General features: G+C 41.4%; 1 gene segment (V, D, J or C); it reads left to right on the top strand.

The window, feature by feature from the left end:
- Positions 1-7,271: 7,271 nt before the first annotated feature.
- On the top strand, positions 7,272-14,401 carry LOC308648518 (T cell receptor delta constant-like). The segment is given in 5 exons: positions 7,272-7,398; positions 10,823-11,101; positions 11,813-11,878; positions 12,242-12,355; positions 13,415-14,401.
- Positions 14,402-14,684: the final 283 nt, after the last annotated feature.

The following is a 14,684-nucleotide window of genomic DNA, read 5'->3' as shown; positions in this document are numbered from 1 at the left end:
CTTTTGAATTGCTTTTAATAGAGATCAGAATAGTATAAGTAGATCATCAAAACCATATGACAAAGTTTCCTTATAAGTTAACTTATAAGTTATAAGAGTGACTAAAATTAAAGAAATTATTTAGCAAATTGTAATGGACGGATTATAGCCCTAAAAAAGGAGATGTGTTAATTGAAGTTTGGAAAACTCTGAGCAGGTACATTCCGTCATTCTTTAAAATGAAAAGATTAGGAGCATCCAGACTATCTTTGAATGGTGCCTACATTTTTAGCCAACTGATAGTGGATTAAAGAGGCCTCACTGTAACCAGCCTTTATCTTCTCAGAAGTCTACTTTCTTTTGATGCTTTCTTTCCTCAGGAGCATCTTTCAAGTTCTTATTTGCAGGGCTCCCAGGGAACATAAAACTAACAGAACAGGTCTATACAAACCCATAGCCATGGATCCCACTGCACATTTTCACCCTCTAGATACAGAAAACCTGGGGATACCATTTAACTTCATAAAACAGAAACAGAGAACAGGACTAAACAGCACACAACAAGGTGCCACAATGGACAGATGTGCTACTGAGCATGACAATGACAGGAGTTTAGGAAAAGGCCACCATCATCAGAAACCTCCTCACAAAAGTGGGCCACTAGATGGGCTTAGGATGCTGTTTTGTATTTCATCATTACATCAACTACTATTTTTTGAGTGTCATCAGACCACAGGGCTAGGCACTTTATGAAAGTCATTTATTTAGTTCTCATGGTGATCATATGGGACTAGTTACTATTACTTGCATTTTGTAAATCCAGAAACAATCTCAGAGGAGTTCCCCAACATCACACAGCTTCACAAAGTCATAATTTGAATCATCTGTCTGATTCCATAATCTGTGCTCATAAGCCCCCTACTCTTCTATCAGGGCTACAGATCCACTGGGTGGAAAACCCCTAGAGGTTCTTCCTGCTTGGTCCAGCCTGTCCCTCAGGCTCCAGCTGAATCAGAAACAACAAGTTATGCAGCTTTCCTTCCAGCTGTCACCCCTACCACCTCCTTAACCAAGGAAGGATTCCTGCCCCCACACCAGAGCCAGTTACCCAAACAGCCATTCTCCTTCAGCAGGAGGAGCCGGGAGGGGTCCATCCCTCACATTGTACCCCAGGGCCTGAGAGCCCCTAAACACATAAAGGTCCAGATGATGACTGGAGCATCTCTTTTCCCCAAGGAGAGTAATCCATAAAATTCTGGGCTCATCAATATGTTTCCAAAATTCCAAAAGATATGTTTCCCACTGCACCCAACCACTGGCCTGCCATCTTTGGCATCCTCTGTCATTCAGGATGAGCATGTCTCAGAACGGAGACTTTGCGCCTGTGCATCCCTCTCCCTGGAGCCCTTTTCTCCTAGAGACTCAGTATAGCTTTCTTTCCTCCTCCTCCAGGTCTATACTCAAATATCACTTCCCCAACCTGTCATTCTGCAGATCCCCTTTCCTATTATGTTATTTATAGTACTCTTGTCCACCTGAAACTTTACATTAATTTGCCGTCTGTCTCTCCTGTTCCATGAGAGCAAAGACTTTTCAGTTGTTCCTTACTATATCCACAAATACATTCAAGGCACTAAATAAATGTTTGTTATAAGAGTGAATGAATGAATAAATGAATCGATCAGAAGACAAGTCAGTTGCAGTTTAGGCAAAAGGAAATAGAAATGGAAGTAAGCTGGAAACCTACAGGACCAAATCTGTGTTCCAACCTGTGACATGTCACTGTCCCTATATGCCAAGCACTATTCTAAGTACCAAGAAATCAGCATGAACAGAACAGAAATCCATGCCTTGTTGGAGCTTACTTTCAATGGCAAAAGACAAAAATACACACACACACACACACACACACATATACACTATTTTAGGTGGAAATAAGCTCTGTGGGGAAAAAATTTAAGCAGGAAAGTAGAATAAAGAACCGTAGTTGGAAGAAGCGGTGTGCAGTTTTAGAGAAGTCACAGAAGTCCTCATTGGAGAGGTGACCTTTGAGCAGAGACCTGAGGAGGTGGCAGCATGAGTCAGCATCTATCTGGAGGAATTGATCTTCCAGACAGAGGACATGGCGCTGCCTGGAATGTGTGAAGAACAGTCAGGAGGCCCATGGCTGGAGGAAAGAGAGAGCCAGGGAGAGAATTTGAAAATGAGGTCAGATTAGTAATAGGGGTGGGGAAGTGTGGCTGGTAGGCCAGTGTAGGGACTTCTAGTTTTAGAGTGGAAAGGGAGGACTGGAAGAGCCAAATGGAAGTCAGGTAAGACAGAAACCTGATTCTAGTCCTCATCCATGACCCTACGAAGTGGGCACCATCCTCAGCTAAAGAACACCAAGAAGCAGGACTTGTTCTCCCTCTTCAACCTCTCCCAACAGTCCTTCCTGTGAGGGAGCTCTGTACTTACTGAAATTACATTCCCCTGCTTCAAATAAAACTTATTTCCTCTGAGTCTAAACCTAATAAACATTTTAATAATTACATTTGGGGCTTTCTAGTTTACAGAATGCTTTAGGTACATCCTTTTATTTAATCTTACAACCTACCAACACAGAAGATAGTATCTTTATTTTATAAAAGAGGCACATAAAGCTCAGTGAACTTCAGGAACTCAGCCAAAGTTACACACTCTGGGAGGGACAGACTCAGATCTCCTATCCTGCTGCTTCACCACAGCTGAGAAGCACCTTCATTTTAGTGACTCTCAAGTGCTTTATAAAAAAGATGCATAGTACTTCCTTGGTTTTGTGAGTGACATACAGACAATCTCATAGATGCTGATTTTTACATATGACAGAAGCTAATTTAACTGTCACTTCTAAGTGTGAGTGTGGCACTTAGAGCTTGCTGAAATTTAGTACTCATGAATATATTATTAAAATAGACTGAAGAACCTAATTCCATTATGTACTGAGAAGTCTGTCTGCTGCACAGCGCTCAGAAGCAATGCAAATTTCCCACTGGATAGGAAACGGAATTCCTGCAAGGTTAGAATGAGTGGAGGACATAACCCACTAGGTCTTTACCCCACCTAAGTGTCACCCAGAGGCAAAGAACCACAGCTCTAGGACCACTGTTCCACCCTTTCTTACCCCCAATCAAAACAAAAAAAAAATTTCCAGTCTATAGTCTCTCATGTGAACATTAGTTCTGTCAGATTGTAACATGGGAAAAAGCTTGGATTTCTCTGTGACCCAGAAGTCCTCTGCTGCTTTGACCTGAAACCCAGTCCCCAAGACTAAGGGGAACAGACACTGGGCCAGATAAGACAGAGAATCCCATCTAATGGATATCATGTGACTTGGCAACTGGGGCCAGACTGGGTTGTGTAAAGAGAAAAGTAAAGTGATTATTAGATCAAATTTATCAGCTATAGAAAAATACTGATCTCTGGCAAAGGAGCCTATTTGGAATCAGAACCACATAAGCAACTTACTTTTCTTTCTTATGACTAATATGTTTGGAATTTGTCTTTATTAAATATTTCCCTAAATCTCCAGGTTAGGAAATATTTCTCAGGTTTTTGAAAAATTCCTCCAATGGGTAATTTAGCAAGGGTTGGTTTGAGGGACAGGGAGTGAATTTCTGATCAAATCCAAGATGAGGTGTGTGCTCCAGCTAGACCTCTTAATCCACTGTCCTTCCTGGCACCTTCATTGTTTCCTCTCTGCCTGACCTACTCTAGAGAAGCTGTTTCCTCCCCATGTATACACTCACCAGGCACAGTTCTAGGACACAACTGTGACCAGACCCCACAATACAGTCCTACCAGATGTGTGAGTGTAACAAGGAGCCTTTAAACCGAAACACAGAGGCCAAGTTCCAATCTTCTCTTTGACTGATGGTCTCTGGGACTTTTCTGTAGTTAGATGGAAAGATTTCTAAGGTGTCTGCTGGCTCTAACACACTATAATCCTGATGATTCTCCCAGACCAATTCTTAGAAATAATTTGGTAGGCAAAACAGGGGAGACCAATGGTGTGAATGTCCTGTGACCCAGGAGAAATTCTGTGATTTAATTTTTAAAAAAAGTACTGAAAAGAGATCAAAATTCTATGTAACTGTTAATTAATCCTTCATGATCACAGAGGTTTGGACAGGTGACAGCTAAGGCTACTAAGGTGTCACCTATTACTCTGGTTTGATGGATAGAAACTCCAGAGACCTGAGAGTGAGGCCCAGCTCGGCCCTCATTGTCTTACCCACTTTTACCTTCAGTGACATCATCTGTGAGACGGATCTAATAATACACCTCATGGAGTTAGTTGCAGCATTTATTGAAGTAGTACAGACACCAGTTGTTTGTCAAGTAGTATTCATACACATGGTAGTCACCTAGGATTATTATGATCCTTTGGCTCCACGATGAGTTCAGAACCACTAGTCCCCCAGCATTCTGAGTCGGTGGCACTTGCTCCAGCCATCATGTCCTCCCCCCTCCAACTGAGGCCCAGTCCTATTGCAATTGGCTTAACCTGAGCCCTACAGTTATGTGTCTGCTCACAATGACCATTTGGCAGCTCACAGCAAAACCAAAATGATTCCTTTTTCCCTGCAAAAATACAATCCTAAAGCAAGATGTGGAAGTAAGAAATAGCAGGTTGAGATAATAATAACAGAAAACCTAGGGACTTTCCTAAATGTCGACACTCAGAAGATAATAGACATCAAACAAGCTGCCACAATATAATGCTTAGACCTCAAAAACCCTTACAAAATTCTGTGTCTCCAGCTACCCTCATTCGGCCCCACCCACCCTTTCCAAACAGATGAACCAGACTAATAGGGGCATATAGTTTCGAGGTTTTTTGTACTGAGATCTAGAGTTGTGCCTGAACAGCGCAGCTCATCTTTGGAAGTGGTACTGAACTCATCGTGGAGCCACGTAAGTTGTGCAAGTTACTGTAGCTAGGTGTGCATATACCCTTAGAGTTGCTGGAGCCCAGTACTGAATGACCGGAGCTTCTGGGGAAGCTGGAAGGTTCTAAATTAGAAATCCATCATTTGTTGCAAAGAGTCAAGGTATAAGTTGAGGGAGAGTATATTAGGGTTCTATTAAGAAAATATTCTGTGTATGCTTGGAAACTCTGTGCTAAGTCTTGGTATTGATAAGTTTTCTATGACCATCTAAAAAATTCCTAGGTCAAGCTTCTGGTTCTGACCTCCATGCATAATAAATTTGCAAGCTCTAGATCACGAGGGGTTTCTCCACTGTTTTTGAGGGAAAAGAGTCATGGTCACAGCATAGGAAGAAGGAGTGTTAAAAAGAAGAGAAATATTATGAAAGAGTTAAATTAAAAGGCTCTCTTTCTCTCCTCCCCACCTCTCTCTTGCCAATTCCGCCTTTGCCCCTCTTTTTTTTTTTTTTTCCTGAGACTGTGCAGTAAATCATCTTGGCTTTCTCAAACTGAATGATCCCAAGGTCCCACCCTACCTGGGTCTACAGAGAGCAGTTACATGCTCACCTCTTGTTAGCCCTGAATGTGGGGACTCTGCACAAGGGTCTAGGAACCCACATCTGATGCAGAAACACAGCCACAAACTTCAGAGCAATACAGAAGTAATGGTGCTATCCTGGAGACAATGTCCACTAGTAACCTGTTCCAGTCTTTGGAAATCCAGGGGCTGTATTCAGGTAGTTTGGCTGCCAGCAATCAATCACTGGGACCAGGCCAGAGAACAATAATCTTTCAGATGATTTCCAAAGTGACAAATCCAATGGGACAGGTGTCACTTCCTGCATGGTTAGACAATAATTTTGTTTATTTGAGAGGGAATAAAGAAGTGGGTAGAGGAACACGAACGTGGTAAGGCCATCTGACAATCCCAATGGTGACCAGTTCTGCCAACATGGTCTCTGCCTCTCAGAGGATAACGTGAACTTGTAGGGACTTTTCCTAAATGTTGACGCTCAGAAGATAATAGACATCAAACAAGCTGCCAAAATGTAATGCTTAATCCCCAGGAAACCCTTACTAAGTCTCCAGCTATCTTCATTTAATTTCCTGTTTCTTCCAGAGAAATAGTAGAATTTGGTGAGTTTTCTTAACTTTGAGGGGAGAGAGATTAGAACAATAAAAAGAAGGAGGGAGACAGAATCAGGTTGTAGCTGATTGCAATCTGATTGATGTTTGGCAAATTGCATCTGAGCAAAAAAGTATTGTGTTTCATTTTCCCTTTAAATCATATCCACTTGAAATTCAGAATTATCTGCAGTGTTAGAATCAAATCTTGAGGCTGTGCCTTTGAGAGTCTTAGGGAAAAAGGAAATTGATGAAATTGATGCTTAGCTTCTCTGTTGGGACACTGACCACACTTCCCAAGGATGCTCCATTTGCTTCTCCGGTTTTGCCTTCCTGCAGAGATGGAGTATAATATGATGACGGGAAGCTCAGGTGGGGGAAGTGAAAATTTCAAATCAAGTCCCCAGTCCTTAAAGTTTTGACAGAAAATAATGGCTCTACAAAACTGTCATTCTCTCCTGCCCAGCTCTTTCTCTAGACTCTTGAGTTTGGGAGATGAGAAAGAGTAATCCTCATGGTCTTTAAGTTCTGTTTCACATGATTACAACACACTCCTGAGACTCAGATCTGGATCCAGAGTCAGGAGAAATTATAAAACAAAAATGAACAAGCCAAAGCAATCCCCAGCTTTTCTGACCTGCATCCACAACACACAGCACCAAAGGGATCCCCCAACAGCAACCAATTTTTTACTCAACCCTCAGGTCCTTAGAAAGCTTTTCATGAGGCTCGGGGAATTTGAAAGCAGATTTTTTATTATTGTGAGACTCACTGTGAGTGATGGGCAGAAATTAGGTTTCTAATCAAAAAACAGCATTTGCAACCCAAGAGAAGGGAACCAGAGAATAAGAACAAGCCTGTTGCTCAGCCCTCCTCTCCTTGGCATAGCATTCATTGTAATAAATGCCAATATCCAGTGCCCCATCCCTACACCAAACTATTGTGTTCTTCTTGGAGAGCCCTCTCAATAAGTTAAGTTTTCCATCTTGAAGGCAGATAACGGTCATCTAGCTGACAACTTTCCCTGCCTTGTCTCAACTCTGTCCCTGAATCTTTTGGATGGGGACTTGGAGCTCAGTTTCCCATCAGCAGTTCGACTATTATTAGCTTCAAAGGGAACTGAGACTCTACTCAACCCCTGGCCTCATCAAGGGCATCTTTGTAGTTCTATGAGCTGCCAGGTCTCTAGGTTGAGACACAAGACTCAGGAGGCAGGGCGCAGATGTTTGAGTCCAGGCCCCAGGACCAGCCCCAGGCTGGTTACCCATAAGGCAGTGTCACAATGTGCTCCTGGGACACCCGACAGATGTTTTTTGGAACTGGCACCGAACTCTTCGTGGAACCCCGTGAGTTGATTTTTTCCCCTATATTTCTATGAATAATTTGAGCCCTGGGACTGGGGCTGCTATCCAGTTTACGTTATAAATTATAACAAGTAGATTAATTGTCACTAGGAGATGGTATGGTACAGAGGTAAAGTGGGCCAGAGTGAAGACACTGAGCCACTGAAGAAACTCTGTAGCTATTTTCATTTTAAATATATGTATACTAAAACACAGTCCCCACTTACCACTGAAATTTTCAGTGTGACCCAGAAAATAAATCTGAGAAAAAAAATTTTTTTACTAATAGTTGGAGCATTCAGGTGCAGGGGAGATAGTGACAGGAACACTTTGGCACAAATTCTCCAGGAAGTTGCTTAATCCTAAACATATCCCTGACTAATATGCATGCCTCCTTGCAAATCACAAATGTTCTTCAGCTTGTGAGATCTTGGAGAAAGGTGGTTAGCTTGTTAGAGTAATCAGGTACAGCAAACTTTCAGAATTTAAGTGAAATTTCATATTGGCAGACAGTCTTGAAATTCTCAGTGATATTGATTACAGATGTTGTGATTCTTAGAGGACCAGGAAGATTCTTAATGAGAATCTAAAATAGAAGATATCTAATATCATAAATTAAGAAAAACTGTTCAGGAAGGGTATATACTTCTTCTGTATTATTTGCCAACACATAATCTTAGCATTGTATTATTACTCATAAAAAAAGAAAGTACGAAAACAAAATAACAATTGTCCAAATTGACTCTAAACACATACTGAAATTTAGTTATATTCATGGAACAAGAAGAGACACTAGTCTCAGAAGATAAACAATTAAACCTTTTGTTCAAATCTTACATAAGAATAAATCTTGTCTTAAATTTTATATGACTTCAAATTTTTGTGTAAGTCAAATATAAAGGCAACAAGGATACATATGGCAACAAAATTGAGTGCATTGTATTTATATTTAAAAAAGAAAGGTTCAGTTCATTCAGAGAGCCTTTTCTTTGGTTACCATGATACCAAGTAATGGATCAAATAAAACACTTTTCTCTCAATTATTTTGAACATATAGACATTAAGTTAGAGAATCTGAAGAAAAAATCCTTTAAAAACTCAGTGCGTTATGTTCTTTCTGAAATGCTGAGTAATAGATTCAGAGCTCAGTATCATGAGTGCATGAACTTCAGAAATCTATCTTGTCAGCTATATTACATGGTTCAAATTAATTAAAGCCAGGTGTGATAGTGCATGCCTGTAATGCCAGGGACTCAGTGGGGCAGAGGCAGGAGGATCACAAGTTCAAGCCAGCCTTGACAACTTAGTAAGACCCTGTCTCAAAATAAAAATATAAAAGCGACTGGGAACGTAGCTCAGTGGTAGAGAGTCCCTGGTCTTAAAACCCAGTACTGAAAAAAATTTATTTGAAATCAATTTCCCCAACCCAAAGTGATCATTGGCAACTGCCTGATTAATTTAGACTTTTAAATCCTAAGCAAGCCTATAATGTCCAAATAAATCAGACTAGGATTGGGTCATCCTTTAAATAACCAAGAAGACAGTGTTGGAATGTTTTGTTGTTGCTCTTTGGGGGATTGGTTGTTTGTTGTTTGGGTTTTATTTTTTTATGGGCAAATATCCTTTCTAACTCATAATTCCCTTGAAAAACCAACCATTCTACATCTCAAACTCAAGGCAGGATAGTGAACAAGAAATACTACAGTTGCAAAGGGAGGTGAGTGGTGAGGCCTGTGGTTTCCAACCGTTAGCACTAGGGTTATCCGTTTCTGCTATCAGGGTTTTGGCTATGCAAGAAAACAGAACAGTGAAGGTTTTCTCATACAGGTTGAAAGCCAGTTCCAGGAAAGCCCTTTGAAAAAAAAATCCCAATCTCCCCTTTTGTCTAGAGCTAAAGCCAAAAAAGAATGAGTTTCCAGCCCTGAGTGACTGGAACAGAATACAGTCTTTTGGCTGAGCTTCTTGGCAGAGAAAAAAAAAATGGAGAATTTTGATAGCAGTGATGAGGGGGTTTCCTCTGAACAGCTTATTCCCTAGAAAAGCCCTGAACAGCCAAGTTTATTTACTAAATGATGCTCAGCAGGAACCTCCTGACCAGCAATCACTCCCTCTCAACAGTTGCAATCAGGAGATCTGTTCTAGTTCCACAGTCAGGAGCCACACAGCAGAAGCTCAAATCCAGATTCTGGGCAAAGCACTAGAAAAATCTTTCTTTCTCTGTCTACACATTCACCATCAAGACTTTCCTTCTAGTAATACCCAATTTCTTGCTTGTAGATCACAGAAAAGAAAAAGCACACTAGAATTCAATATGTTTTTCATTGGATATCAAGAAGTCAAACACTCCAAAATTATCAACACTAAGCCATATTCATAAGAGCAATTAACATTGAAAATCAGAAATGAAGCTTAGGATTGAAAATGCATCCATATTTCCATGCTCAGGTTGATTTTCTTTCCTAACTCCAGGTACTAGCAAGTCTCCTTCTTTAAGAGACGGTATGAGATAGCCTACGAGTTTCCAAGTTTCCATGGACACAAAATTTATCACAATTCAGAAACTTCAATAAGGCACAGTGTGAAAAAAATCATTACTACATTTCTCAAAGCTTCAAGACTTTCAGTTTTAAGGAAAGAAAAAGATGCATACACAGAGTAGCAGATAGATGATAGTTCAAGGTAAGGCATGAAAGAAGACAAGGCCAGTAGGGGACCCAATTACTGGGACCAACATTCCACAGCTCCTCCTAGAATAAAACAAGAAGAAACGGGCTTAAGCTAGTTTTATGCCTGTAAGTACTTTCTGAGAATAATAGTTGCTATTCTCTGATTAAAGACTTAAAAGGGATTTCAGAGTAGTCAGATCCTTCCAAAAAAATAAATATACAATACTGAAGGCAAAGAGATATGCCACTCAACTTCAGCAGATCCCTTCCAGTCCATAAAATGGGGATGACTCCCTGCAGTGACTCCAACACTTCTATTCTCAGAGTGTCTAAACCCATCATACAGACCTTATCAGACTCTTGATTCTTCAAGTGACATAATGCATAGCATTAAAAAACCTAACCCAATCTCCCTCCAAGGGTCCATGCATTTAAAATAAACCTACTGAGGTAGGCACATATGTAGCCTGAACTCAACTGTCCAGAGGATCGATTAAAAAGTCAACCCAGATGATCCAGAAACTTCTTTGTAGTTGTTATTTTTTCTCTCTGCTTCTAGTCCTATCTCTTAGCAGCTCCTAAATAGAAGTCAAATTAACTACCTTTCATTTCTTTTCTCTAAAAATCCCAGACCATTAGCAGGATGCAGGGAGCTCTGGATTGTAGTGTTGGGCCCCAGGAGAACTGAAGTAACCATCACTGTTTAACTTCTATAAAGTTGTAATTCATCATCTCATGCAATAATTTGATGATGCTTGCAGAAACTCAGCCTCCTACCAAACCATCGGTTTTCATCATGAAAAATGGAACAAATGTTGCTTGTCTGGTGAAGGATTTCTATCCCAAGAATGTAAATATAAATCTCAAATCATCTAAGAAGATAGTAGAATTTGACCCTGCTATAGTCGTCTCCCCCAGTGGGAAGTACAGTGCTGTCAAGCTTGGTCGGTATGAAGATCCAAATTCAGTGAGGTGTTTGGTTCAACACAACGGTGAAATGGTGTACTCCACTGAGTTTGAATTGAACACAACTTCAGTTGGTAGGTATCTGGCTTCAAGAGACTAGAGATTGTAGGGAAGGGAAGTTGTGGGGAAAGAGAAGTTAGAGATTGAACTCTGGACATACCATCTTCAACTTAGCGTTGTGCTGGGGGAAAAAAAAGAGTGCTCATCATTGAGTGGGAAGGAAATGCTTGCATCCCTACGTGGGATCTAACATAAAGTCTCATCTCACCCCGTCTCTGCACTTCAACCATTGCACCATTCTTTTTCATACAAATGACTGTCCTGCTACTATGGTCTGACATTGAAGTTTCGGGTGTAATTTGCTCAGGCACTAAATAGGGCAGCCCAACCTGTCATGGGATTAAGAATTCTAGTTCCACTGCCTGTTAGAATATGCCAGGATGTTGGCCTTCTGGTGCCAAAAAGCCCAGAACAGGAAGTAGGCTGGCTGGGTAAACAGCCGTAGGACCTTAACTAAGTTATACTCCCTGGTCCTCAGTTTATTTACCTTAAGTCTCAGCCGCTTTTAAAACACAAAAATCCTTTGAGGGGCTGGGGCTGGGGCTCAGTGGTAGAGGGCTTGCCTCGCACATGTGAGGCACTGGGTTCAATCCTCAGCACCACAGAAAAATAAATAAAGATGTTGTGATCGTCTACAACTAAAAAAAAAATTTTCTTTTAGTTTAAAAAAATCCTTTGAGTCTCTCAGTTGCCAATGTAACCTTAACCACTGCTGTTTGTTCCAGGTAATCAAAATGAAGTGAGTCCTAAAAACAATTCTGAAACTTCAGAGAGCTGCCATAAACCAAGAGGTAAGTTCAAGTCAAAGCACCATTTTCAGAACTGAGGGTGGAAGTAAACTCTGTAGTTCTCAACTGGGACCAAAAAGCATCAGATCACCAAAGAAAATAAAACTTGTCAAAAGAAGGGAAAGCCAGTTGGTTGACTTCCCCAGCACAGCTCGCCTGGCTGCCAGTATGGGTTTCTAAAATTTGCCTGTCTGGGTGGGAGCAGCAGCCTGAGGTCCCTGGTGCTCTCCTGCTCCAAGCAGAGCTTGCAGGACAGAAAGAACTATGGTGATTTGGGGCAGGCTGGCATCCGTGTTGTAGACCCAATTTCTAGGAGGGACTTTAATCTGTTGTAAAGACACCATCTTCACTCTTGTTCCACGACAGTGCTTGCTGAGAAGGTGAACACGATGTCCCTCACAGTGCTGGGACTCCGAATGCTGTTTGCTAAGAGCATTGCCATCAATTTTCTCTTGACTGCCAAGTTATTTTTCTTCTAAGGTAAGAATTAGCTGCTTCTTATTCCCACCTCCACCCAAGTTATACTGTACGTAGGAGAAAGAGCTTTAGATATGGTAAGAAACCAAGAAGCCCTGGGAAGGGAATAACACATAGAGACGTACTTAGAATTAACAAGGCCGGCCATCTCAGTCATTCAGTATAACATCCCTCCTCCTGTTATCCTTTTATTTTAATCCAGACTCAAAACCTGTTATATATTATAAGGTATTTTTTCCTAATATGCCAGCCAATAACTACCACTTCCACTCCTAGGAGAAAATCAAGACTAAATAAGGAGAATTAGTTTTTTTAACATTATTTTGTTTATTCAGCCAAGGGATCATGGGTTATTTGCAAGGCCATAAGTAGAGCTCCTTCACCTAAAGAACGTTCAGGAGTGAACATGCACCCCTATTAGTAGTGAAAAGTCACTGTTAGCTACCCAGCATTCACACAAAGTCAAGGCTGTGACATTAATTATTTGCCTCTTACTTGCATCCATTTTCAGGCAATCTAGTACATGTTCAAACCTGGGACTAGGCTTGAAGCTCCCATCTCTCATTCTTTTTCCAATAACCCAAATATTCACCAGTCCCAGCTCCTATTCTAGGAACAACCCTAGACCTAGAGTGTTGGGCTGTTCTGCCCCAAACAGTAAACATACCCAGTTATTATCAAATGGGTGTGCAGCCCCCACCTGCCACTTTACTAACAGTCCCAGGACCACAGGCAGCAAGGGTATATAAGTAGTGCTATTCTAGGAGTCAGAAGACCTGAGTTTTAGTCCTACCTTTGTCACTAACTCACTGCATTATGTTAGCTAGGTTCCTTCCCCTCTGTGGACCCAGGTTTTAAGAATGACTGCAAGATAGCAAATGGGTTTCAGGACTATACTGAGTAGCTGGACTATTGCTGTGTGTAGAAAAGTTATGTGACATGCAATCTATTAGCAATGTCTGCAGTGATACAGCAAATACCCTCCATCCCCAGATAATCAGTCCTACAACTCCTTCCAGACTCACTGACTGTGGTTCTATAACAACCTTCCTTCACTTGCAGGCTTACTGGCATGAGGAAGCTGCGCTCCCAGAAGGAAACCAAAAGCTTTCGAGGACGCTGTCTCCTAGGCTTCAGCCTTATTTAAACAGCTGCTAATCAAACCAATTTCCCGTTAAAGGCAACAACCCCACTTCATTCTTAGCCTGGTAGAAAACAAAAGTCCTGGGAATGGGAGTTTATGGTCCTAACTATTTTACATGCTGCTTTATACAGTGACGGAAAGATATAAAAAATATATAGGACCTATTTTATTTTACTCCTACACCTGATACACTTTGAAAATTATCTTTCATTCCATTTTTACTTTCTTTAATTCAACAAATAGAAAGAGGGGAGCAACAGGTCACCAACTCCATTCCCCATGAGGAAAATAGGCCAGGAGGAGGAAAACTGGTGTCCCTTTACCTGCTCAGCCCAGCACTAGATTTGTCCCAAACCAGCATCCTTGTGTTCCTCTCCTGTGGTTTACCCCACCCTCTATATTCACACTAGAGATTTGACGTGGCAGTAAGGGGTGGAGGGCCAATTTCAGCACTTTCTGCTTTTCCTGGTACTTTACAAATGAAATTACATTTGACTTCCCTAATACTCTCTAAGCAGGCAATGGGGTTTTAAATTCTCATCTAAATACTCTCCATTCTATTAGCAAAGATCAGAGTAAAATACAAAGGAAAGGCACTTCTTTCTATTAACTGATTTAACATACATGGACTGACTCCCTCTAAGTCTTAAGCACTGTACTGAGAGAAGATGAATAAGATATGGGCCCTGCTTTCAAGCAATTCATTATGCAAGTGTGTTTGGAGTGAGGGATAGGAGTGAGGCCTCTATTTTCCCTGTTTAACGAGATATATATAATCTTCTGCCTGTCAATCTATACCCAGGGAGTTTGAGATCATCGGACACTGATTCTTTTGCATGGGCCTTTAATGTTGCTGGTTTTCTGCCTTTCTTCTTAGCCCTCATCTCAGTTGCATTTATTAAACAGCATCATGTGCCACCTCGCCTCTGGCTTTATTCATTGCAGACCTCTGTGGGGGGAAAGTCAGATCTGTAACTCACTATTAGTCAGCCAAAAGCCAAACTGCACTTACAGGTCACACCACAGCTTCCTGGGCCCCAAGCCCAAGGCTGATGCCTGGGGAATTCAGCCCTGAGTTTCCTGCTGCTGCAGCAGCTGCTGTTAGAGCAATAACAATAGCTGAGCCCTCAGTGTGGCATTGAGCCCTGCAACTCCCACCTCAGCAGGTCACAGCTTTGTCCACATGTA

Source organism: Spermophilus citellus (assembly GCF_964194105.1).
Source record: "Spermophilus citellus genome assembly, chromosome: 4".
Classification (NCBI taxonomy): Eukaryota; Metazoa; Chordata; class Mammalia; order Rodentia; family Sciuridae; genus Spermophilus; species Spermophilus citellus.
This window is presented reverse-complemented; position numbering and strand designations above follow the sequence as displayed.